The sequence below is a fragment of the Oryctolagus cuniculus genome, chromosome 8 (assembly GCF_051225735.1).
Source record: "Oryctolagus cuniculus isolate XC-2025 breed Fujian yellow rabbit chromosome 8, ASM5122573v1, whole genome shotgun sequence".
Lineage (NCBI taxonomy): Eukaryota > Metazoa > Chordata > Mammalia > Lagomorpha > Leporidae > Oryctolagus > Oryctolagus cuniculus.
In genome coordinates, this window is record NC_142874.1 from 37,112,849 (window position 1) to 37,140,518 (window position 27,670).

General features: G+C 40.8%; 1 pseudogene; it reads left to right on the top strand.

The window, feature by feature from the left end:
* LOC100347917 (actin, cytoplasmic 2-like) overlaps positions 1–27,670 on the top strand; it is a 101,939-nt pseudogene that overhangs the window by 51,338 nt on the left and 22,931 nt on the right.

A 27,670-nucleotide genomic window follows, 5' to 3' on the forward strand; every position in this document is an offset into this window, starting at 1 on the left:
CAGAAGGAGAATGGCATGGTGCTCTCCCTAGTCCATACCAGAGAGGTGACAACATTGGTTTTGTGTAAATAATGCAAACTTTTAAAGTGTTTGCCTTAATACTCTTCAAAATTTTCTTTTATTTTGATCGTGGTCCAGGGCCCCCTTTTTTGTCTTCCAAATTAAGACGTTTGAGGGCCTTTGGTCTCCCTGGGAGTGGGGTGAGGTGCGGACACGGCCAGGGCTTACTTGTTTACAGACTTGACAATGGTTCAATAAAAGTGTCCACATTAAAATCAAAAAGTTTCCCTAGCAGGTATGTCTTAATTACTGGCATGTTTAGGGAATAACTGTATAATTAGGAAGAAAATACTGTTAAGCAACTTGTTCCAGTATATATGCTGATAGAACTGATAGCAGAGAAAGAGACCCTGTCCGTGGCGTTCCTCAGCATTCCATTCTATCTACTCGAAAAAGAAAGCACTATTGAGTCTCTCCTAATGCAGTCTCCATCGATTTCCACTGACTCACAGGAATACTAATGTGAAACTACTAGAAATGTGGTGGCATGCAGCAGGTATGTAAGGCCAGCAGTCTCAAAATAATTTTGGGAATCTATTTAAAATTTTGATTTCTTGTCATCATTTCAAAATACTTTATTTGGTATCTTTGGCAGCGTTTGCCAGGCTTCTGTGTTTGGTGGATTTCCCTGTGTCATTTTGATTGCCCTTAAGGTTTAAAACATACAAGTATGCTTTGAGATGGAGTTATCATGTTTTGTTAGAGCTAGCCATGTCTTGGAACTGAGGAAGGAGTGGATCAGGGAGCAGCTGGTCTCACAGAGCTAAAGAAATCTTCAGACATGCCCTGTGATGGTCTGTATTTGCTCTGTGCTAACAAGGGAATCCTATGAGGTCCTATCTTAGAGAAAAACACTAGTGATTATGCCCTTCCTCACTATTCAGTGGTGCCCTTGAACACATTCCCCAGCCTCAGGAATAAATTGGCAGGATTATAGCACAGACTGTCCAGCTAATCAGCAAGCCAAGACTATAGAAAACTAAGTCTAGGAAAAGATATGTTCAGGATTCTTCTTTAAATAGTTCTACCAGAAGGCACCACCATGATGCAACTGACGGAGGAATATGTGATTCAGTTGAATGTTCCTGCCTTGCTACCAAACATCTGAGTGGTTAGTTGAGGATATAAAGAAATATATCACTGTATCAATGTATCATTTCAGGCCAGACACTTAAATTTAGAGGTGACAGCACATTGAACAAAGGCTCAAATTTAATTCATCCTGTAACTGTTTGTAGAAAATACAAGACTCGTTTCAAGAAAATCATTGATGCTAAGGCCAATACAATTGAAACTGTGTAACTAGAAAATACTAGTGGCAGCCAATATCTTGCTTAGCAGTTAGGGACTTTTTACGACACCTGCATCTCACCTCAGAGTGCCTTGGTAAGACACCCTGCTCCAACTCTAGATTCCAGCTTCCTGCTAATTTAGATATTGTGAGGCAGTGTTGATGGCTCAAGGAATTGGGTTCCTGCCACCCATTTGGGAGAGCAACATTGTATTTCTGTTCCCTAGCTTTGGCACACTTAGATGCAGTGGGAATTAATGCAGTGAACCAGTGGATGGGAACTCTCACTTTCTATCTTTCTATCTGAAATAAATAAATTAAAATGAAAGAAAAAAACACAAGTGAAAGAATTTCACCAAATACGTGTAGGAATGTGTATGAGGTGGACTTGGGGTGAGAACATGGAGTTGTGGGGAGGTCAGGGGTATCAGGGGAATTTAGGCTTGTGGGAGGATTAGAATTTGCTATAAAAGAGTCCCTTAACTTGTACGATATGTTCTTTCTATGAATTTTCCAGAACTTGAAACTCTGTGTTGGAAAAACCATCACTCTTGAGAATTCATTGCAGTTTAACTGGTCATTGTTGACTTATAATACTTCCATCATATGTATCTACTTTACTGGTTGATGATTCCATTTTTGGCTCTAAAGGATTTTTTAAAATTTTGATTAAGGAATACACTTCATGAATTTAATATATGCAGATTCTCTCCTCTGCCTCCCTCCCATCCACACTCTCACCTTTCTTTCCCCTTCATCTTCCTTTCCCATTCTTATTTTTTACAGAGATCATTTTCATTTAATTTTTATACTCATAAGATTAACCCTACACAAAGTAGAGAGTTTACTGATTAGTATGAAGAAAAAAAAAGAAGAGGAAAAGAACAAAACCACCCAAACAAACTTTGATTCTGCTTTTAACATGTCAACTGCAGGCAGGGTACATGGCAAATTTTAATAATGGGTTATAAAATCATTAATTAAAGATAATACTATAAAAACTTAGGAAGTGCAAATAAAATGGAATGCAAGTGACTGTATTGTTCTGATGTAATGCCAAACTTGACTGAGATGATTTATGCACAAGAAAAGGGCTATGGTATAAAAGAGTTCTGTGAGACTGAGATAATGTCCACTCAGCAGTAGACACATACTTTCCAGTGCCACTAAGGAGTTTCTCTAATAAACTGGATAGGTTACAGAAACTGCCACTCAATTATTTTACATTTAGAAAAGAAAACTTTTCCTTCTTTCCTGTCTTCCTTCCTCCCTCCATCCCTTGTTCCTTTCATTGCCTCCCTCCCTCCCTCATTTCTTTTCTTCCTTTCCTTCTTTCATTCCCATGTCTGAATTATCTTACACATCACTCTCTTATGTAATTTTAAATGTAGAATGGACATAGCAAGCATTGTATTAGGAATTGGTGGACTTGCATTTGTCCTGCTAACAATTACCTGTATTATTGTGGTCTAGTAATCTAATCCCATCTATAGTGAGTTAATTTACCCATTGAAGGAGGAAGATTTAAGTCATTCTGTTCTGTAGAATTAAACAAGGATTTGCTGAATAGCATTGTGAAAAACTAAAAAGACAGAGCTTCGTTCAAGGAAGCTGAAGCTGGTTAGGGGAGGATGAGAGTGTCCCCAGTGGCAGCTTAACCTGCTGTGCTACTTATTGCCTCTCTTCCTTTCCTAGAATGTGAACCCCATGAGCTCAATGTTGTAACATTTGTGTCAAGAAAAGCATTGGGGACATAGGAGGTTCTTCGTAAGTTGTTGGTGAGTCAATGGATGAGTCCATAGGATGTGCTTGATAAAAAGGCAATGGCCAAATGAATGGAGGACTGGCCGGGGAGGCTTCCAGGAAGAAGAGGCGCAGAAAACTCATTGGCTCAGAGCTAGAAAAAGCACATTGAATTGGAATAAATAGAGAACATGAATATGAATGGAGAACAGAATTCAGACGAAACAGGAAGTGGAGGATTTGTTTTGTTTTTTCTTTTTGTCTTCTATAGTTTTGCTGTGATTACTGAAAACGAGATTCATTTACCATGTTTTAGATTTTGTGATGGGAAATTGAGACTGTCTCAGGAGTATAAATTGACTAGCATATAGCTATATGGTAGAATGTTCTGCCTGGAAAGAATTTCTGGCTTATTGTGCTGAATTTGTAGATTTGATAAGCTTTCCAGGAGCAATTTGATGTTCTTATTTGATGGAGAAAGCTCTTAACGAGGACAAATCTTTTAGGTGGCTAAAATGGAAAATGTGGTTTTCTTAATCTGCCTTTTCCTTCTGTCCAATATAAGAAACTGTTCTTTCATTTTGTATTAAATGTTGGCAAGATGTATTTGAATGCTTTAAATTACTGCATTCTCTTTCTGTGGCTGTCAGGTGCCTCCTTGGCTGTTTCTAGAAGCAGCCTGAGCAGTTCCCTTCTGGCTGGCTGCCCTTGTGCTGGGTGACGAGTGTGTCTCATCTGTTCTGGGGATGACAAGGCAAACCTGGCCTGCAAGTCCTGGAACTTGTGCTGGCCACTGTCATCCACAATGTGAAATGGAAAGTTCCTTTTTGGAAAAAAAAAATGTGGTGAGAGAAAATACTCTTTTGTTTCAACATGGGAACAGAGGATGAAAACAAAATATATTCTCACATATGAGAATTCTATTGAAATTGTTGCATTAGGGGAAAAATAAACAGATTTCTTTATACAGCTATAGAGTGTTGCTAGAAGAAAGTTTGCTGGAAACTTTTGAGTTCCTTTATATTATTATTTTGAAAAATGCTCAGTGGCAATTCTACTTAAAGTTAGTTCATTTTTACCTGAAGCAAACAATTCCCCAGTTTAGTCATTTGGAGCTGAAAGAGATGTGGGCATTGAATATTAAGGTGCAATTTGGGAGCATTTGTCCCAGAGGCTTGCTGGCACCTTTCTAGTGTGGCCATTTCTACTGATGCTTGCAGAAAGTGGCAGACAACATGGTTGGATGGAAGGCTAGGGTACAGTGACCTGTTACCTGGCTTTTGGGAAGGAGTTGAAAATTGTTCAGTGTGCCTTAACCCTAGGATGTGGCAAACTTGATCTTCTTTCTGATTTATTTGCCTTGATAAGAGATCAAGAATTGCACATGGAACACAATATCAGAATATGCCAGATAACTCATCTGTGGACTGCGAGATAGAGTTTCAGCTGTGAGATTCATAAATTTGGTGAGGAAAGCTTGTCCACAGTGTTGAGGGCACAGTTTTCATAAGTCAGCCAAGGTGTGGGATGATCACTAAAACTGGCAAGGGTTGACATTTTAAAGCAGGAAAACCAATTAGGTGTTGGCTGGGCTGAGGGTGGAGGGGGAAACTTCTATGAATCACAACACATTGGAAACACAGAAACACTAATCTTTTGGACGAAAAAGAGCAGTCAGTAAATGTTAGTGTCATGATCCAATCTTTGTTTATTTTATTTTATCAGCAATTCAAGTACAAGTACTCAGAGCATAGGGGTATAAAATGAAAAATAATGGCTCGATTCGCACACGGAGCCTTCAGGACCCCGGAGGCAGGCCCCAAACAGCTGGCTCTGGGAGTCTGTCCAGCCGGCGCTGCAAACTGGCCACAGGTGCTAGCTAGAGGCAGTGGCCAGCAGCAGGAGCACCCCCGAGGGCGTAGCCGAGCCCCTAGAAACTTTCTCTGAGTGAAGCTGGGGCCCCCGGCAAAAAAAGAAAAATAATGGCTCATAATCTTATTCTATTCTTTATAAGCAATAATTTCATATTTCTCCTTTTGGTGTAACAGGAATTTAAACATACTCCACATGACAGTGTAATATATGAAGAATTAAGTGTTATATATAAAGTTAAAAATAAGTGGGAAAGTATAAAAATAATGATATTAGTAACAAAGAAGAAGAAGCCTGGGGGAGAAAATTATCCGACTTGCCTTCCCTAGCAAGAAGTCTTTAGATCCAATGTGGATTTCAGACTAAGGTTTAGAGGTGAAATCCTATTATATGGCTGGATGAAAGTTGAGACCTGAAACAGTGTAGTAAAATTGCTTGCAGATAGTCAAAGTTGTGTTCAGAATGGATTCTTTTTTTTTGTTGTTGTTGTTGTTGTTGTTGTTGACAGGCAGAGTGGACAGTGAGAGCGAGAGACAGACAGACAGAAAGGTCTTCCTTTGCCGTTGGTTCACCCTCCAATGGCCGGCGCGGCCGGCGCGCTGCCGCCGGCACACTGCGTTGATCCGATGGCAGGAGCCAGGTACTTCTCCTGGTCTCCCATGGGGTGCAGGGCCCAAGCACTTGGGACATCGTCCACTGCACTCCCGGGCCACAGCAGAGAGCTGGCCTGGAAGAGGGGCAACCGGGACAGAATCCGGCGCCCTGACCGGGACTAGAACCCGGTGTGCTGGCGCCGCAAGGCAGAGGATTAGCCTAGTGAGCCATGGCGCCGGCCAAAGGAAGACCTTTCTTTCTCTCTGTCTCTCTCTCTCACTGTCCACTCCGCCTGTCAAAAAAAAAAAAAAAAAAAAAAAAAAAAAAAAAAGAAATCAGAATGGAGAATGGATCAAGGAAAGGAGGTGGAAATTTGAGTCAGGGTGGTGGTTTGGAGGCAATGGCAGTACAACAAATGTAAAATGAAGAAATCCTGCTCTACAACAGGGTAACATGGATCCAAACATGGAAGCACAGAGTGCCACATACTCTCATTCATATGTGGTGTCTGATAAAGTTGATCTCATAGAAGTTGAGAGAAGGATGGAGAGGTGGAGGGAAGGGAGAAGGCAAAAACTTATTTAATGGGTACTAAATTATAGTTAGATAAGAGGTTTTAGTGTTCTATTGCCTAGTAGGGGATCCGTAGATAACAATGTGCTATATATTTTTCTTAAAGAAAACTAGAAGAAAGGATATAGCATATTTTCACTAGAAAGAAATGACAAATGTCTGAGGAAATAAATCTGTGTACCAGTATTAACTACTATGCAATGCATACTTGTACTGAAATCTGACATGTTACTGCATAAATACATACAATTTTTTTAAGTCAGTAAAAATAAAGAAATTATTTTTAAAACAAGTTGGGGGCCGGCGCCGCAGCTCAATAGGCTAATCCTCCACTTAGCGGCGCCGGCACACCAGGTTCTAGTCCCGGTCGGGGCGCTGGATTCTGTCCCGGTTGCCCCTCTTCCAGGCCAGCTCTCCGCTGTGGCCAGGGAGTGCAGTGGAGGATGGCCCAGGTGCTTGGGCCCTGCACCCCGTGGGAGACCAGGAGAAGCACCTGGCTCCTGCCATCGGATCAGTGCAGTGCACCGGCCGCAGCGCGCCAGCCGTGGTGGCCATTGGAGGGTGAACCAACCAATGGCAAAAGGAAGACCTTTCTGTCTGTCTGTCTCTCTCTCTCACTATCCACTCTGCCTGTCAAAAAATAAAATAAATAAATAAATAAATAAATAAATAACAAGTTGGGAATGAGAAATGGTGAAATCCTAGAAGTGAAGTCCTGGAAGGTATTGGCACTGGAAGACCACAGCAGTGAGGTGCCTTTCATGAAGATGATGGTGTACCTCAAGATGTTAGGGAATGAAATGAGAGGAAGAAAAATGGAATTTGAGCTCCATTCCAAATATGCTGAGGAATATGAAGAAATAGCCAATGGTGAAAAGTTTTCCAAAGGATGAAGGAGAGTGATGCAGAGTTCAAAGCCCAGAGCTGAGTACTCGCCACAGTCACTGGGGACTTCAGAGCATGCTCACGGTTTGCTTTGCACCTCAGCTGCCAGACAGTTTTATAGACGGTGATGCTACCATTTTAAAACTACAGGAAAATTGGTATCTCTTGGGTCATCTAGAATAATGAAATAAAAGATGCTTATCAATTGTGATACATAGGTTTGCCTTAGACCACAGTTAGGGACTGGAAGGATGAGCTGGTGGGTTGTTTAGAAGTGGCACTCAGGGTGGAGAGACGCTGATGAATACGCAGTGAGAGCAGAACACTGGGTGACATGGGACATGCATCAGGTGAGCAGTCAAAAACTTGATCTGTCACCCAAATGTAATCCCTGTTTTTTTCTTTTATAAAAAGATTTCACACACATACCAGGTATTTCAAAAAGTTCAGGGAAAATGTCATTAAAAGATGAACTTATTTTGGTGCAAAATATTTTGGCTTTATTTTTATTAATACAAAGAGAACAGATTTTATGTATATCTAAGAAGATAATTGTACTTCCCTCCCTCTCCCTCCTTCTCTTCCAAGCCCCCTCGTTCCCTTCCTTCTTTTATTGTCATTAATTTTTGCAAAGATTTAATCTTAACCCACTTTGTAATCAAAGGCTTAATTCATCACTAACAATAATATTCAGCAAATATAAAGTAAGAAAACCACAGTTATACAGAAGCATAAATAAAGACTGCAAATGAGAATCATATCACAAGATGTCCATTTTATTCTTATGCATTTTTGTACTCTATTTTTTTATTTATTTGACAGATAGAGTTAGACAGTGAGAGAGAGAGACAGAGAGAAAGGTCTTCCTTTCATTGGTTCACCCACCACAAATAGCCGCTATGGCCAGAGCTATGCCGATACAAAGCCAGGAACCAGGTGCTTCTCCTGGTCTCCCATGTGGGTACAGGGACCCAAGCACTTGGGCCATCCTCCACTGCCTTCCCGGGCCACAGCAGAGAGCTGGACTGGAAGAGGAGCAGCCAGGACTAGGACCCGGTGTGCATATGGGATGCCAGCACTGCAGGCAGAGGATTAGCCAAGTGAGCCATGGCGCCGGCCCCTTTTTGTACTCTATATTAACTGTCACGTATAAGAAAAAACACATTTGTCTTTTTGAGACTGGCTTAATTCACTAAGCAGAATAGTTTCCAGTTGCATCCCTTTTCTTGCAAAAGACAGGATTTCATTCTTTCTCTTGGCTAAGTAGTATTCCATGGTATCTATGTATGTATATGTGGAAAACTCCTGGATTTTCATTAAGTGAATCTCAATTACAATTGTATATATACATATACATATATATATAATCCAGTCATTATTTGTTGGACATTTGGATTGATTCCATATCTGAAATTCAGGCATACTAGAGGACGTCAATAATTTATGGAAATACGGATTACAAATAAACAATACAGGGTTTAAAAATACTTTGCACCAAAATAGACTTATAATTTAATTTCATATTTCCAAGAACCTTTTGAAATACCCTTATAATATATCCCATGTTAATATTTAATATTATTTGTGGTATAGTCATTTAACCATTTCTTGAATTTTAAGTTCTAGATATTACTTTTAATATCAAAAAGGAAGAAGGAAGTGAGGGAGGGAGAGAGAGAGGGAAAGGAAGAGGGGAAGGAGGAGGAAGAGTAGGAGAAGGAGGGGAGAGAGAGAGAGAGAGGGAGAGAGAAAGCATGCAGGCATGCACTTTAGCTGCATTAAGACATGAATCCCATGATATTTTGGACATGCAGACATGTATTCCTACATATGCTTAAATAAGTTTTGTTTAAATTATATAAATTAAGTAATAAGAATCACTTAAAAGATTTTCATGAATTTGGCTACATTTTCTTTTCTTAATGGTACTCTAATCTTTCCAAGTCTGAAGTTTATAACTTTGGCCTTATTTGATTTATATGTACAAAAAAAAAAACCTTAACAGTTTTTTTTATAACTAGAGAAACATATTTCTTCTATTTTCACATAACTCACAAATAGTTAGACAGATTTTGCTTAAGCCTTCAAAAGAAATTCCATTTTAGACTAGACACTAATGTGGAAAACTTGAGGCCAAATGATTTGACTTCTATCTAGGGAGAGAGAGAAAGAGAAACAGAGAGACAGTGGCAGAGAAGGTGAAGGAAGGAGGAAGAGAGAGGAGGCAGAAGATGGGCAAGAGGCAGATAGAGAAAGAGAGGTAATATTGCCTATGAATTAATGGGGATATTCCGAATCATTCTTCTCTGTATACATATGTTTTAAAATTAACTTTTAATATTATGTATTAATTATAATTAATTTTACCTAGGTAACTATTTTTGTTTCTGCAAAGTATGGAGGTTAACATTATTTCATGATCATACCACACAATGGACCATTTTATGATATCATGAAGGAAAGCAGACATTACAACATGAATATATGTGAGTGCTGTACTAACCATTTGCAAAATGTGTGGGGGAAACCACAAAGCAAAGACCTGTTTCACCAGACGCAATTTCTTCTATGTGGAGAACTCCCGTGGACTTCAAAGGCTTTACTACACAAACACCCGGCTCACAAATGGGGGAGGGAAGGGAAATTGCCAGTTATGGAGTCTCAGCCAATTTTCCTAAACTTGGAACTTGTCCTTTGTGATTTTTATCTGTGAAAAATGTTTGGAATGACTGGAGTCACTTCTAAAGGTTTTCATCTCTTTATATGTGTACAGACTAAAGTAAGTTGGAAAATCCTTGGATTTTCATTAAGTGAATCTAAATTACAATGTACAACATTGTTTAGTATATATATATATCTATCCACTTTTATGCATGCTGTGCTAATATTTATCTATGGACAGAAAGTGGTAATATATGTATTTTCCTCAGGAACATTCAAACATTGCTTAATTTCTCTATATTTAATGTTATAGGCTTGGAAAGACTGATAATTCTAGCACAGTTAGCTTCTTTTAGAAGAAACCCTGTTTTGAGATGCGTTTTCACTTGGACTTTCACACACTGTGAGTTCTTCTGCTTGGAATGATGCATTGCCTGACTCTGGTCTGCTTTTCAGTGGGTGAACTCAGAAAGCCTTGAGAAATGCTTACCAATTGCTCTTTGATTGTTAATCCAGTTATTTGACCATATGAGGAAGTGATAAATGAAGTCGGGTATCAGGTCTTGAAAAACAGTTTTAGTCTTAGTGCAAATGACCACCAAAGAAGTATTGCTTAGTTCAGCATGTGTACTATATTTTTATTAGCATATGCACCTAAAAAGATATCCAAAGAAATGCAAATGATAAGGTAAAGCAATCCTGAATAGACACAAATACTATACAGCATTGCCAAATGTTTGTCTTATCACTTACCATCAAATGTACTGTCAAAACTTGCTTGAGAGAATTTTTAATTTTCAGAGTAACTTATCAACAGCACAGTTAATGTAAACCTATATATTATCTTCCATTGTACAGTGTTGTATGTGTGTTTGCAGATTGTGTGTGTGTGTGTGTGTGTGTGTGTGTGAGACCTGGAATAACCTGAAGAAGGGTTCATGATGATGGCTTTTACAGAGCTATTGATCTTTTCTCCCTGGGAACACAGAACCCAGCATCACATAAAGCCAGTGAACAGATATGGGAAGAAGATGTGAGTGTTTATTTCTTATAGGGAAACGTCTCTTTGGACCTAAAGAGATATTATTAGTTTAGGCTACACATTGCAAAACTTCACTTTTATCCCTTGAATTTAGGATTTCTTTTTCTAACCTGTGTACAATGCAAAATATTTTTGTTCTTATAGACATGACTTTGGCAGGATTTTGTTTCCCCTTCTCTTATAACCTAACAGCTGCAATGAGTACACACATCTGGCATACTGATCAAGTGGTCCACACTCATCTATTGTAACAGCTGTTGTTGGAGTATCACTCCAAGAATTCAGTGGATGATGGAGTGATCATTGCATAAAGTGTATGAGGCTGGGGTTATCAGTTTTGACACTGATTTCTTATCATTACACTCTGCGGTTTTTTTCCTAGTACTCTGTGCATCTCAACCTTTTGTTACAGAATGAAAAAAAATATTTCTGATCTGATTATCCAAATATTCAATAAAATTGATTGAAATTTTGCTGGCGTGACAAATCAGTGCCAGAAAAAAACTATTTTTATAGGAAGAGTTTCTACTTGAAACCTATCACAATTCATACTGAAAATACATGTCACTATAGGCTAAGAAGAATCTTCAAGGAAAAAAATGCATTAACAAAAAATGTGTGCATGGATTTCAAATGCTTTTGCACTAAAATAAACTTAGCTTTGAATTCCATTTTCCACAGCTTTTGAATATTCTTTGGCATAAAATGTTGTATATGTAATTTACCACATGAAATGTGTAATTTAAGTTGTCCTCATTGGTTAAATGCTAATGGTAACTAATAGGCTTAACACTGATGTAATTTTAAAGTCTGTCTCTGAGTGTATCTATGAATATCACTTTCATTCTCTTTCCCCTCCCTCCCTCTGACTCTCCTTCTAACTTCAGCATCTCTATTTATATCTCAATATCTATCTCTTCTCTTCTCTATCTCTATCTCTAATCCATTTCCATCTGATTTTTATCTCTATCTCTAACTCTGTCTCCATCTCTGTCTCTGGTTCCACTTCCATCTCCACCTCCACCTCCACTTCCATCTCCACCTGTCTGTACCCCTACCTCTATTTCTATTAGATCAGGTGCCACTTCCCCTAAAATATTTCCTGGAATATTAGGTCTCTTATGTTTTAACATAAGAGATGTTGTGTTAGAACATAAGAGATCATAGTTTTGTTTTGGTCATAGTTTTGTTTCTATAAAAATGATATTTTTAAATAAAGTAAAAAGAAAGCTTGTGGACTTCACATTAAAATGGAAATGTACAAACATGCACAAACACACACATATCTTGTAGGACTTCTGGGTAGATTTGCTTAATCTGATTAATAATAAATAAGGAATCTTGGAAGAAGGGAATTATTGGATACATTGAAGAATGCAAATAAAAACACATATTTGGGGGTATTTATCAGTAATGGAAGGATTATTTGGAAGGATTTGGGGTTTAGATCCATGCAATTCTGTGATTTAACGCTATATCTGTCATCGTCACAATCAAACATTAATTTATAAAAATAGCTCCTGAGACTATAGATCCCCAACACTTGGAATCTTTTTTTTGAAACTGCATCTTAGTCATATGTAAAAAGGAGAGAATCTTTAGGATAGGATAATACCAGTTTGATTTATTTTGTATGTTTTAGAAGGATAGAGCATTTAATTCCTTATGAAGTTCATATTTGTGAAGATCCCACTTGGGAATACGCGTAGTAATAAATAAAGGCCACACTGCTCAAAGTTTCCTTTTGTTTTCTCCATCTACCCTCACTCCTGTTAGTTGTATTTCTCAATTCCACGGCCTAAAACGCTATCTATATACTGATGACTCAAACTATGAGAAATTTTCTCTTGCCTGTGTAAATGTAGATATTCAAACTTGACTTCTTCACCATTCCCACAGTGTTTCCTATTTCAAAAAAATTAAAATAAAATCCTGGGAGTGACCACTTGGTTTGATCAAGGACTCACTTGGTTGCCAGCATCCCATATCAGAGTGCTTGGGTTTGAGTCCTGGCTATACTCCAAATTCCACCTTCCTGCTAATTCAGACCCACTAAGGCAGCCATGATGATTCAAGTACTTGGGTCCCTTCCACCCATGTGGGGGATCCAATTGAGTTCCCAGTTCCTGGTTTTCATCAGGCTTAACTCTGGCTGTTATAGGCATTCTCTTCTCTCTGTCACTGTCTCCACCTTTCAAATTAATGAAAATAAAAATAAAAATAAAGGCCATCACTGTGCCTTAGCAGGTTAAGTCACCTTCTGCAGCGCCAGCAAACCATATGGGCACTGGTTCAATTCCTAGCTGCTCCCCTCCCAATCCAACTTGCTGCTAATGCACCTGGGAAAGTAGTGGTAAATGGCCCAAGTGCTTGGGCCCCTCCTCCCATGTAGGAGACCTGAAAGAAACTCCTGGCTCCTGGCTTTGGATCAGCCCAGTTTAGACCATTGTGCCATTTGGGGAGTGAAACAGTAGATAGAAGAACTTTCTCTCTTTATCTTTCTCTCTCTCTCTCTTTCTCTCCTTCTCTCTCTCCCCCTCTCTCTGTATCCCTGCCTTTCAAATAAAAAATAAATAAATCTTAAAAGCAAAGAAAATATAAAAGTAACTCTATCCTATTCATTGCTGAAACAAAATTGAGTTATACTTTGTTCCTCTTTTCATTTGTTAACTTCTGTTCAAATGCCAGCAAAAGTTTTTGATCTCACCATCAGAATTTAGCTGATATCAATTCACTTCTCAGTTCTTGCATCCCTATCATCTGATCTACGTCACCCTACCTCACCCTGATCTACATTAGTAACAGGCTTCCTGCATTCATTCTGCTACAGCAGAGTCTTGGCACAGATGAGAGAGGTTTTTTGTTTTTTTTTTTTTAACTTTGACTTTAAAAAAAAAAATTTTTTTTACAGGCAGAATGGACAGTGAGAGAGAGAGAGATAGAGAGAAAGATCTTCCTTTACTGTTGGTTCACCCTCCAATGGCTGCTGCGGCCGGCACACTGCGGCTGGCATACTGCGCTGATCCGAAGCCAGGAGCCAGGTGCTTTTCCTGGTCTCCCATGGGGGTGCAGGGCCCACGCACTTGGGCCATCCTCCACTGCACTCCTGGGCCACAGCAGAGAGCTGGCCTGGAAGAGGGGCAACAGGGACAAAATCCGGCACCCCGACTGGGACTAGAACCCGGCGTGCCGGCGCCGCGAGGCGGAGGATTAGCCTATTGAGCCACGGCACCGGCCTTAACTTTGACTTTTAAAACACAAGTGAGATCATATAATTCTGTTGCTTAAATCCCTATAACATCCTATTTCATCCTGAGTAAAAACCTGAGGCCTTAGCAGACTACAAAGTTCTACATGATCTCATTTCCATTCCTCTCAAACCTCTTCTAAGACTTCTCTAGCCACACTGTTGGTTGTTGTCCCTCAAAAATGCTGAGTCATTTCCGCCTCATGAATGTTTCATTTACCCTCCTTCTGCCTACTCTCCTGTATGGAATGTTCTTCCCCCAGATGCACCTGTGCCTAGGTCTCCTATTGGTGAGCCCATTCTCCAACTGTCACACTCCCAACTGAATTTTCAAACATTTATTACTGTAATAAAAGTTTCATGAGAGTCTGCATTTGTTTTGGTCTCTAATGCAACTCAAGTCTAGAAGAGTGTGTGGCATAAAGTAAATGTCCAATAGATACTTTTTGACTTGAATACACTGATCCACATTCTAGCTTCACATGCTAGGTTTCACATGGCTTTAATGTTATTTGAAAAGTATCAATGAGGGCTGAATTTATTCAGGAGGTTAATATTTGAACAAGAAGAAGTAAATAGCGTTTCTATCTTCTCTTTCATGATAGAATAGATAGGGCCTTTTCTTTTAATTTTTTACAGATTATTTATTTATTTGAGAGGTAGAGTTATAGACAGTGAGAGGAAGAGGCAGAGAGAAAGGTCTTCCTTCCATTGGTTCACTCCCCAAATGGCCACAACGGCTGGAGCTGCCTGATCTGAAGCCAGGAGCCAGGTGCTTCTTCCGGGTCTCCCACGTAGGTGCAGGGGACCGAGGACTTGGGCCATCTTCTACTGCTTTCCCAGGCCATAGCAGAGAGCTGGACTGGAAGAGGAACAGCTGGGATTCGAACCGTTGCCCATATGGGATGCCAGCATTGGAGGTGGAGGATTAACCTACTGCACCACAACTCCAGCCCCATGGCCTTTTCTTTTGATGACAATATTAATTTAATCAATACTGTTAGTGTTGACAAAGAAAATCTCACTGTGAAGAAGGACAGGCTACATACCTCTAAGAAAATTTTATCTCACCCCTTGAAGAAAAAAAGACAATATATTAAAATTTTAAAAATTCAAATTTTGGATATGCACAAATCTCCAGCTATTGAGACAAAGTGTTCTAAGGTACTGAGAAAAGTCAATGTATTTCTACAATAAGGTAGGCTAGTTTCCCATGAATATAAAATGACTTATGATTATTATATTAAACAAATTATTTTAATTTTGGGTTTTGTAGCAATGCCTTCATATAAGGAATGTGAAAATAGGTATAAACATGTTAGAATATTGTAAGGACTAAAATAGTAGTATATTTTATATTATATAGTCAAAACTTTATTGATTTCTTTTTTCATTTCTCTGGCAGGGGCAATTTCTGAGGAAAAATCCAATCTGAAAGAACTCTGAGGTGTGAGGTCACAATGCCCTGATTTATGCAAAATGTGGACAGGTCCACAGAGGCGCTTTTGTGGAGATCCAAACTCAGAATTGGTACTTTACTTTGCAGATGCCTTCAAGTGCATGCTGTGGAATGTTTTTGGATTTCATTACAGACTCGAAGTAACCCTTGCTGGGCAAGTTACCCATGACTTAAAATCCAGAGCACAAATGATTTGGGGGGTATTTAGTATGCACAAGTAAGTGATTTGCCACATAAGCATAGAATTAGAATCTGTTGTTTTGCTTGGTATCTGGTTGTAAAGTGGGTTAAGTTAAGACATTTTCAAGCAACCTAAACAGCTTTCAGTATGTGAACACATAGGCTGAAGCAGTGATTGGTAAATGTGTGAGTGAGCACTCATCCAGGAATCAAGAGGCCTAACTGCTGGGCTCAGCTCCATTGCTGCCAAATGAGAAGCCTGGGAGTCCGCTCTGAGCTTAGAACACCTCATTTTCAAAAGGAGGAGAATGATTGAAAAATATTAAAATGCTAAGGAGAGTTTAAACATTTTCAGAAGGCTAAGTGAGTGCACACCCCTGAGAGCATAGGAATAGGATCTGAGAAAACACCAAAACCCCAAGTAAATTATAAAGTCAGCACGTGGCTGATGAAATTAGACAAGTGCACAGAGCAACATGAATGTGAACTGTTTCAGGAATTGGCAGGAAGGAAAGCAAAATGAGCCTAACCAATACAGGATGTGTAAAGCTAATCAAGAGCAGTGAATTTCACAAATGTTGAGTGAGAGGTTGTGTTCTGCGTCAGAGAGATGTTGTCATAGGATCAACTGCGTAGGCTGGACTTGAAGTGCAACTGACCTACCAGGAAGAGCTCCCTGAAAAGAATTAAGGGGATGTGAAAGAGAGAGGCAAAAGAAAGAGGTCAGGCAAAGATGTGTTGTCAATCAAGTCCCACTGGGATGAGTTTGATGGAATTCTGGGTGGAGTCATGAGATCTTATTGGACACCCTGAAAATATAGCGAGAAAACAACCTAACAGGAAAAAACCTGTGAAGGTGCATAAAGGAAGCATCCCAAGTGGACACACTGGGATACAAATCTGATTGTAAATACATTTAGGCCATTTTTCAATATGGCTTAGGCACGAATGGATGCTTTTGTGCGTTCGTTCGCGTTCATGCAAACCTTCTATGGAATACAGACCCCTGCTGTGTGCCTCGTCCTGAGTGAGGCACTAGCGAGGATCCTCAAAGAGACTATGCTTAGGAGCAGATGAAAGGATCAGAGGATTTGCAAAAACAAGGACGAAGGTCCTGGTGCAAACAGGGCTTTACTCAGTACCTGTCACATGTTAGTAAATGGGCAGGAAAGCAAAACACAATCTATAAGTGTTTCCTGGTTTTAAATTCTGGCTTCCTCTTTATCACTGTGTGACCCTGGGCAAATCCCCAGCACCAGGACCCAGTGTCCTCCTCTGTGCCGAGGAGATTAACACCGATCGGTTGCTTTTGTAAAGACTACATGAGGCACTGCCTCTCTAATAAGCCTCAGAAAAGCGTTAGGACACCTCTTTCTATTGAATATTTCATTCACATAGATATTCTTATTTTTTTTAATTCTGCTTTTATCAAAAGACCTGGGCATAATTTGATTTTCATTTAAATCTGCAAACAAGAGGGGAAAACGCTGGTGCAAGGATATGGAACTTAGACTGGAAGCTGTGTTCACACTGTAAATTGTACCTCTACTTCACAGACTGATAGCCCAATAACAGTAAAATGCGACTTCACATCTCTGCTGGAATTTGGTGGATTTGGTGGATTGTGGTAGCAGCAGGTACTTTTTCTTGTTGTCACATGACCCCTTATTTGCTATAAAATCGTTTTCTTTTAAAAAAGATTCATTTTTTAAGATTTTATTTTTATTTATTTATTTGAGAGGTAGAGTTAGAGACAGTGAGAGAGAGACAGAGAGAAAGGTCTTCCTTCCGTTGGTTCACTCCCCAAATGGCCGCAATGGCTGGAGCTGCGCGGATCAGAAGCCCGGAGCCAGGAGCTTCTTCCTGGTCTCCCATGTGGGTGCAGGGGCCCAAGCACTTGGGTCATCTTCTACTACTTTTCCAGGCCACAGCAGAGCAGCCGGGACTAGAAGCGACGCCCATATGGGATGGCAGCACCGCAGGCGGAGGATTAACCTACTGCACCATGGCGCTGGCATTTATTTGAAAAACATAGTGCAACAAAATGCAGGGGAGAGAAAGAGAGGGAGAGAGAGACAGAGATAGAGATAGAGAGAGAGAGAGAGAGAGAGAATATATCCTATCCCCAGAAGACCGCAATGGCAGGTGCTGGACAGGCCAAAACTGGGAGCCAGGATTTCCATCCAGGTGTCCCACATGGGTAGCATGGGCCCAACTACACAGTCTTCTGCTGTGTTCCCAGGCACATCAGTAGGAGGCTGAATCAGAAGTGCAGCAGCCAGAACTCAGATATGGAATGCGAATGTGGCAGGTGGTGGCCTCATCTACTCTGCACCACAATACTGATTTGTCTTTCTCATTCTTGAGGTGGTAGGAAAAGGCAATGGATAGATGGAAGTAAGAGAGAGAAGAACTCTAATCTGCAATCAGAATCCTTGAGGCATGCCATCTTACAGGCTGGTAGTTCCATCACCTTCTGCATACACCACTGTCCTAGTGTTAGAGTTATAGCACGCCAGGAACAGCTGACACTGGACAGATGAGATCAAGAGCAATTTATTAGTTACGTATGAGCATGAAGGGTTCACAAAAAATTTTGACACTTGGTTAATCCTCCGCCTGCGGCGCCAGCATCCCATATGGGCGCCGGCTTCTAGTCCTGGTTGGGGTGCCAGATTCTGTCCCGGTTGCTCCTCTTCCAGTCCAACTCTCTTCCGTGGCCAGGAAGGCAGTGGAGGATGGCCCCAGTGATTGGACCATGCACTCGCATGGGAGACCACGAGGAAGCACCTGGCTCCTGGCTTCGGATGGGCGCAGCGTGCCTGCTGTAGCGTGCCTATTTGGGGAGTGAGCCAACGGAAGGAAGACCTTTCTCTCTGCTCTCTCTCTCACTGTCTAACTCTGCCTGTCAAAAACAAAACAAAAACAAACAAACAAACAAAAAAAACCTTACTTTAAAAAATGTATTTTACTGGGGCTGACACTGTGGCGCAGTGGGTTAATCCTCTGCCTGCAGTGCCAGCACCCCATATAGGCGCCAGTTCTAATCCCAGCTGCTCCTCTTCCAATCCAGCTCTCTGCTATGGCCTGGGAAAGCAGTAGAAGATGGCCCAAGTGCTTGGGCCCCTGCACCTGGGGAGACCCAGAGGAAGCTGCTGGCTCCTGGCTTTGGATAGGCACAGTTCTGGCCATTAGTGCCATTTGGGGAGTGAACCAGCAGAGGGAAGACCTTTCTCTCTGTCTGTCCCCCTCACTGTCTCTAACTCTACTTCTCAAATAAATAAATTTTATTTATTTATTTACTTACTTATTTGAAAAGGGGCAGGGGGAGACAGGAGAGATGCAACAGCCAGGTCTGGGAGAGTCTGAAACCAAGAGCCTAGAATGCAATCAGGGTTTCCCACATGAGTGGCGGGGATCTAAGTGCTGGAGCCATGATTTGCGCTTCCAGATGTACTCTTAAGTAGGAAGCTGGAGCAGAAGCAGAGGCAGGACTCGACCCCATGCATTTTCATAGGGGATGTGGGCACTGCATCCAGTGGCTTAACTCAGTACAACAGACGCCCACCCTTATATTTATCTTTTAATTCTACTTTCTATGAACCTTTTGAAGTATGCTTGTTTACTCATAATGCAGGAAGGAGTACAGTACAGCATGTGGACCACATGGGAGCTGCACTCAGGGACAAAAGGAGCCACCAGCAGTTGCCTGAAGCTTTTAGGAGATGGGAATGCCCTCAATTTCCATGGTGGATGTGATTCGCTGGCTTGAGCAATTCCCTGGCAGGTAACTGAAACCTGCCATGCAGGGATAAGCAGAAGCTGCATTGGTTGTTGGCCAGAGGACCTTATCTGAAGAATTAAAGTTATGCTTTTTGAAACTTTGTGGATTTCCATAGATGTCACGGCAGCACACGATTTAGCTTTACTTTTAGATCTTTTTTTTATTTTTATTTTTATTTTTTTTTTATTTTTTGACAGGCAGAGTGGACAGTGAGAGAGAGAGACAGAGAGAAAGGTCTTCCTTTGCCGTTGGTTCACCCGCCAATGGCCGCCGTGGTTGGCGCGCTGCGGCGGGCGCACTGCGCTGATCCGATGGCAGGAGCCAGGTGTTTCTCCTGGTCTCCCATGGGGTGCAGGGCCCAAGCACCTGGGCCATCCTCCACTGCACCCCCTCGCCACAGCAGAGAGCTGGCCTGGAAGAGGGGCAACCAGGACAGAATCCGGCGCCCCGGCTGGGACTAGAACCCGGTGTGCCAGCACTGCAAGGCGGAGGATTAGCCTAGTGAGCTGAGGCACCGGCCATACTTTTAGATCTTACCACACAGAAGGGCAGAGAGAAGAAATCAGAGAGAAAAGGGAAGCTTTAGGGACAGTAATGACACAGAAAAATTTTGTAGAAACTGCATTTTTAAAAATGTTCTGCATAAATTATTATAGGTATGCCGGGTAAAGCCTCCTCCTCTACTTCTCTGGAATATCCAATACTTTAATAGTGCACGGTTTGGTGTAAGTGGATCTTTAAGGTGAAAGCACAGAAGTCCTCAGTCTAGCTTTGAATTTGGCATGGGGTAGGAACAGAGAGTGCCTGTGGGGACAGCAGTCATGAATCAGATCAATCAGTACTTTATGAACTTGGCTTTCTGAGTGCATTATCTTCTTTCCAAGTTTGTCAGCACCCTGAAGCTCAGATCGTGGCATGCAGTCATTTATGAAAGCAAATGCCAGCCAGAGGGCCTTCTCAGCCGCCCGCCTCTACTGGGCTGGGCGGTGACTGCGTCTGATGTGTGATCACTCCAAGTCAGCTCGCTAGTGCTGAAGTGTACCTGCTGCCTTTCTTCCATGGTGCATCGCTCTGATTCAAGTGTTCTTTTCTTTTCTTTATTTGTGACTTCTTTGGAAATCACACAGCAGGCAGCAAATCTTTCAGAGAACGAATTACTTGAATTTTTCCACTGGATATGTTCACAGATTTATTTTGAATAAAAAATTATCCTTGAACAGATTTTTATGTTTCAAATACTTATCTTTAACCTTATGTCACAAAATTCACTGAAGAGGACTTGGCTAATATTTTCAAGGAATGCATCTGTGCTTGCATTGGAGTAAATAAACAAAAAGAACAGAATATGGCTCTTACTCTTTTTCTCTTTGAACATATTCAGAGACGGGTGAGTGTGTAGATATGTCAGATGAATGATTTAATCCATGTTCATATAATTATTTTAAAAGTCTACATATGTTTTTAGACTCTTTTCACAACCTACAGAATAGTAGAGATGGGAAAAGGAAGTAGAAGTAGACATTTTAAAGTGCAGGTATTTGAGAAAATTCTGGGCAAAGTCTTAGGAAAAGCTGGGCTTCCTGATTGTCTTTTTATTTCCTTTACTTGTTAAGCCCAATTGTCACAGAGCATATTCCAAGGTAATTTTACTCAACAACTTTTTTTAACTTCTCACAGGTTTAATAACTAGTGAACTCTGTGGTATGGAGCAAACCAATGGTGTAATTCAAAAACTTGTTAGCCTTACCCTTGATCTCCTTTGACCTTCCCTCAACTCCTGGTCTGAAAATGTGATGGGCTGTCATTTGTCCTGACATCCCAGTTTCACCTACATCTTTCATGGCAAAAATCTGTCACTCTGCTGTCAATGAATGAGCGATCCCTCAACACTCATCCAAGAGGCTGCACACTTGCTAAGCTCCAGGAATGGAATGTGAAACCTAGGAATAGTCAGGATATGCAAACTTTGGCCACAGTTCCTGGTTCTGGGATGGGCTCATGTCCCATATGATAACTTCCTAGCCATTTAGAAGCAGTTCTGAGCCTTTGAATGAGCTCATTGGGTAGTACACCCATATTATTGCAAAATTGAGTTTTTCAGTTGGGCTATGAAGCTGCAGCTTCTGGGAGCTACCACGTGGACCTTATTAATGGAGCTAATTCAGAGAGAACAGAGCAGAAAAATGGACCTTAGAATATTGCCTGAGACTTTTAAGTTATATGAGCCAATACATAACTCTTTTTAAAAATTAATTTTAATTTTTAAGTGGGGGTTTCTAATCATGCCATGAATCATTTACATGTGTATCATCCCCATAAGTCTCTATTTTGGTTGTTACACTAGTTTATAAATTAAACTGACTCTTTTTACATTTGTCTTTTATTACAACTATATTACAAAAAATTTAAGAAAGGGAACTATAACATGTTTATGTTGATTGGTGACATTAAGGAAAATAACATTAAAACCAGAAAATGGGGAGGCATTGGGCCTAGTAGCTAAGACGCTGCTTGGGAGGCTTCCATCCCACATCCAAATGCTTGGATCTGAGTCCTAGCTTCACTTCAGATTGCAGCTTCCAGGAGTGGTTCAGTTAGTTGAGTCTGCCATGCATGTGGGAGACCCAGATTGAGTTCCTGGCTCACAGCTGCACTGTGGCCCAGTTCCAACTTTTGACGCATGTGAAAAATCAATCAGAGAATCTGATATCTCTGCTAATCTGCCTCTCGCTCTCTTTCTCTGTGCCTCTCCCTGTATCTAAATTTTTTAAAAAATTTAAATATATAATAAAAATAAAATCAGAAAACTAACTTATCTAACTTGTCTCCTTTCTCCTCCCCCTGGAACCACTCATTCAATCTATTCTAAGCACTGGCTCTTCCTTCATCTTGGGACAAAAACCTAGGGAACATGTCTACCTCTTCACTGCCCCTCATATGATGAGAATTCCCTTGGGGCAGATGACCTGCAAGTAGTTAACAAGCCTTTTGGGATGCCCGCATCACATATTAGAGTGCTTGGGTTCAACTCCCAGCACTGTTCTGCATTCTGATTTCCTGTAATGCGCATCTTAGGAGGCAGCAACTAATGGCTCAAGTGGTTGAGTCCCAGACATGCAATTGGGATTCCTGTATTGAGTTCTAGGTACTAGGCTTTGGCTTGATCCAACCCCAGCTGGTTTGGGTATTTGGGAATAAAACAACAGATGGAATATCCCTTCTCTCTCTCTCTATCTCTCTTTCTTTTTCAGATAACAATGTTAAAAAAACTAATAAATACATTTTAAAAAATATCCTTATCACTTCTAGTTACTTGTAAACAGATCCATTTCCTACCATGAATAAATATGTCAAGGTCTATATGAATTTTTTTTAAATTTTTTTGACAGGCAGAGTGGACAGTGGGAGAGAGAGACAGAGAGAAAGGTCTTCCTTTGCCGTTGGTTCACCCTCCAATGGCCGCTGCGGCCAGTGTGCTGCGGCCGGTGCACTGCGCTGATCCGATGGCAGGAAACAGGTGCTTCTCCTGGTCTCCCATGGGGTGCAGGGCCCAAGTACTTGGGCCATCCTCCACTGCACTCCCGGGCCACAGCAGAGAGCTGGCCTGGAAGAGGGGCAACCGGGACAGAATCTGGCACCCCGACTGGGACTAGAACCTGGTGTGCCGGCGCCGCAAGGCAGAGGATTAGCCTAGTGAGCCGCGGCGCCAGCATAAATTTTTTTAAACCAAGAATTTAGGATTGAAACACTTCCCCTTCCAGCACTTTGTCCGGTGCAGATCAGCTGTGTGCAGCTATTCCAACCAGGCTTCTGGAGCAGGAGAGATTTAGCCTTTCTGGAGGAAATTCATAGCACCCCAAAGATTCATGTCCTCCAATGAAGACTTAATTTACAGTAGCCTTGGTCCTTGCAGCTTGAGTGGTGGTACTCTAAAAGTTAGCATGAGTCAGAGGTTCTAAATCAGGTTTCTTCGTTTCTCAGTGTCACACCCAGCATTTAGCACACCACTTGGGGAGGCGATAATTTTTGCCATATGGTTTTGTTGGGTTAATTAGATCTCACCCAACAATCAGGCCACGGAAAGTCCCATTGCAGTGAACTTCTCTGTAGTATTACATATTCAAAAAGTAGCTAGAGTAGCCACACTGTAATATAAATATTAATATTAATCAGTCAAGCTATTCTCTAGGAGAGACCCTCAGTGAAGTCCGTGTATGCCTTGTGAGGCTGGTATCCTTAGTGACACCGTATAAACCTCTCCTGCTCCACTTAGGTCACCCAGCTAACTGATAAGGCCTAGTTGTTGAATTAGACTTTGCCTGATAGCAAGCTTGACTAAGTGATTTCAAGGATGCAGTCAAGGAAACGCTCAGCCAAGGCAAAGCAATAGCTGCAGCATCCACAGCAGCTCTCCAGATTCTGACTTAGAACAATACACTCTCTTTGTGGTGCGCACGGAGCTGCTCCTACAGCTGGAACATTCTCAGGACCAAACAGCTCCAGGGAGGCTCAGAGCTTGCATGGTCTTACCCAGGAAGCCATGCCTTACAGACTTTTGAGTTCCGTTTTTTATGCAACCCTTAGCTAAGGGCATCATCCTAAAGGCAGTCAAGACTGAAAGCATTTCTTCTCAGCAAATAACATTAGCTCATTACCAAGAGGTCAGCTGATAATGAGATTTAAAGAGGTCGTCTACCTTATATTCTCTCCCTCAGGCCAGTTCTCACTATCTATTAAAGAGAAGGAGAAAATCTCAGGTCATCCACCTTAACTCTTTCCTCCCAGTCAACACTGGAATGTAAGTTAATGTAGGTGTATTTGAATAATGTTTTCTATTTGACAGGCACAATATCATGGCCCTTTCCCAGGGATACTAGTGTCCAGTGAATGATGGATATGGCTATGTTGCCCTTGGCTTTGTTGCCCCAAGTGGGAGAACTTGAAGGTCATCTCTACCTGAGCTGATGCCCTTGATGAGTGGACACCGTAGCCTCCATCTCTCTCTCCCTCTGCCCGCTCCTCCTGTTTCTAGTTCCTTCACTTCCACAGGTGTTCACGTTGAGGGATTTCTCTTACAGATCTCCTTCATAGGAAGTCCACCTCAGAGCTGGCCTCCTAGGGAACCCATGCTGTTGCAGGGAAAGTGTGTTCTGTGCCCTAATTTAAGAGGTTCACAAAGATACAAGGAGTCAAGCCCTGACTATTCAACTTTTAGGTGTGTTAGATCACAATTTGGGATGACTACCATATAGTAATTATATTGATTTTCTTAAATTTATTCAAAGACAATTCTTTCCAGCCCATGGAGGAAGTACATTTTATTATTTTGGCATAAACTATTTTATGTGGAAATTTTCAAGGTGAGTTTAATCCTATATCATGTGAAATAAAATCATTTTCATCTCCATTGACTTCAAAGAGATATAGTAAAATATAAATATAATTTAAAGTTTTAATAATTTATATTTTGCTAGTTCCCCATCTATCACTTTATGGTAATTTAAATTTTTTAAATCCAGATCTTCATTTTTGAGGAAATATTTACTTGTGATAAAAATACTTAGATATCTTTTGAGAAAGACATAAATGTTATATATAGACTCTTGCTTTAGAGATAAAATAAAATGATTCCTCTTTATGTCCATTGGATTTGTTTACTTCTTAGTTAAATGTATTCATGTTCACATAAATCATTTAAGTTTTCATGAAGATGAAAGAAAATTTCTAACTGATGACATTTTAAGTAAATTGTTCACATTGCCAACATATTTTCTAAGGGTTAGAAGTAAAAATCATTATAATTTTTTACTGTATATTCCAGATTTGTGGCAAAGACTTGAGCAGATTGTGGAAAAAACTAAGGAAAGTAAATCACTGAATAAGTCCTTAAGAATAAAGACAACTTATAATTTCTATTTTTGCATCTATAACTCACAATAAGGAAAGAATAAAGCTTTAAAGACCAAGTTTGATGTTTATGAAACGTAATATTTTATTTTCAAATGAATTACATTAATACATGATTACCTGATAGCAAGTGTGAACCACAGAAATAATAGGATAAAACATAAGTTCATTGAGTTAATGCGCGCGCGCGCGCACACACACACACACACACACACAGAATAGGAATTCTAAAAAGGCAGAAAAATATTTTTCACATTGAATTTTATTGATGTCTGCAACAGTAGCTCCCCCTGTATAGAGAACCATAACAGAATTAAGGAAAGATATTTCCAACTCAGAGACCAGACATTTGGAGTCCAGCCATTCGAGTATCAAGAGTGAACCTGGCCAAATACTTTATTTCTTATTGGATTCTTGACTATTCTGACTTTTATCACTGAGTGAGTCATGACTGACAGGGCATGGGCCCATCTGTAGTAACTGACTGAGGGAAATCTCCCGAGGGATCCCTACAGTTTTCTTTTGAACGCATCCAGGGGGAATGTTCTTTCAGCCCAAGAAGCTGCCCAGGAAGGGATGGAGACCCCAGACCGTAGGACTCTGATTTCATTATTCACATCTAAGGGCACAAATTAATTCCAGGTCAGGATTATATGATATCTGAGTTGGGTCTCTCTCTCCAATCATTCCAGAATTGCACTGGAATGCACATTTGTATTCCTGGATGCTTCCTGAGAAGGAGAATGGAATTATGCAAAAGATCCAGGATTTGAACACAGCAGCTGTGGGTTTCAGTCTTTGCCTTGCTTGGATATTGAACAAGTCACTTAAATTCTCCAACCACAGTTTTTCTTTTGGCGAATGAGAGATAGAACATAAATCTGCATTGCCAGCTCCATGGACGCTTCAAGGACAGCTGGACTTTTATGTGAAATCATCCAATTTAAAATGCTCTATTAAATTTTATTTTTTTAATTATATAGGCTTCATAAAAGGTATTGGATGAGAATTCTTTAGGAGAGGCCAAGCACTATTTCATTTTTTTTCCTTCTCTGACCTTCCCTGCTTAAATTCTCAAACAAAAAAAAAAGTTGTCAGCTTTCAGTGCCTCTTTCTATTTTTTTTTAACAATACACACTCAAATCTGGCTTCTTCTCCATCATCCCATGAGAAGAATATCTACAAACTCCCCAAGGACTCCACGTCATTAAACACAACGGACATGTTTCTGTCTCTTTTACTCAATCTCTGAATAGTATTTGCAAATCTCAAGTAACCCCTTCATCTTGAAATGCTCTTTCCTTGGCTTCATTAACCTCTAATTCTGCTTTTCTCTGATCTCTCTGGATGCAATTTTTTTTGTATCCTTTCAAAAGGCTTTCTTCCTCTCCCAATGCCATTTATTTACTATATTTTCAGTGCTTCTCCTATCTCTTTTCTTTTTTTATGCTATATTTTTCTCTGTATGTAGGTTAAATTTATTTACTCTATGTTTCCAAGCACCTTCAAACTACAGATGACTCCTGAATGTGCACTGTAAGCCCAGATCACCCTGTAGACTTTGAGAGTCAACTGCCTTGTGAAACTCTCATTTTTAGCCAGTTCAAACTTAACAGGCTTAAAATTCAACTGTCTTTTTCTTAAACTTGTCCTCCTCCAGCATTTCATGCCTCAGTGTTTGTTATTAACTTCTATTCAGTTGTGCAAGTTGTAAATCCAAGACTAAATTACTGGGTTATGCCTCTTTTATTATCTGGATTTTCTAATCCATAGGCCTACATGTATCTCCTGTCTTCTATTTGTCCCCATCTCCACTGCTATCCCCTTGATCCAAGCAGCACCTGCACTCTTTTTTTTTTTTAATTTTTTTTTTTTGACAGGCAGAGTGGACAGTGAGAGAGAGAGACAGAGAGAAAGGTTTTCCTTTGCTGTTGGTTCACCTCCCAATGGCCGCTGCAGCCGGCGCACTGTGCTGATCCGAAGCCAGGAGCCAGGTGTCTCTCCTGGTCTCCCATGGGGGTGCAGGGCCCAAGTACTTGCGCCATCCTCCACTGCACTCCCGGGCCACAGCAGAAAGCTGGAGTGGAAGAGGGGCAACCGGGACAGAATCCGGCGCCCCGACTGGGACTAGAACCCGGTGTGCCAGCGCCGCAAGGTGGAGGATTAGCCTATGGAGCTGCGGCGCCGGCCGCACCTGCACTCTTAAACCACTACCACTCTTCCAGCATTCATGTATTCAGCAGAAGAATTGATTTGTTCACTAAAAATGATCATGTCCCTTACCTCCTCAAAAACCTTTAATAATTTCTAAATTTTTTGGAGAGAGGAATTTTGTTCCAGTTTCATGTTTACATAACCTATTGACCTGTATG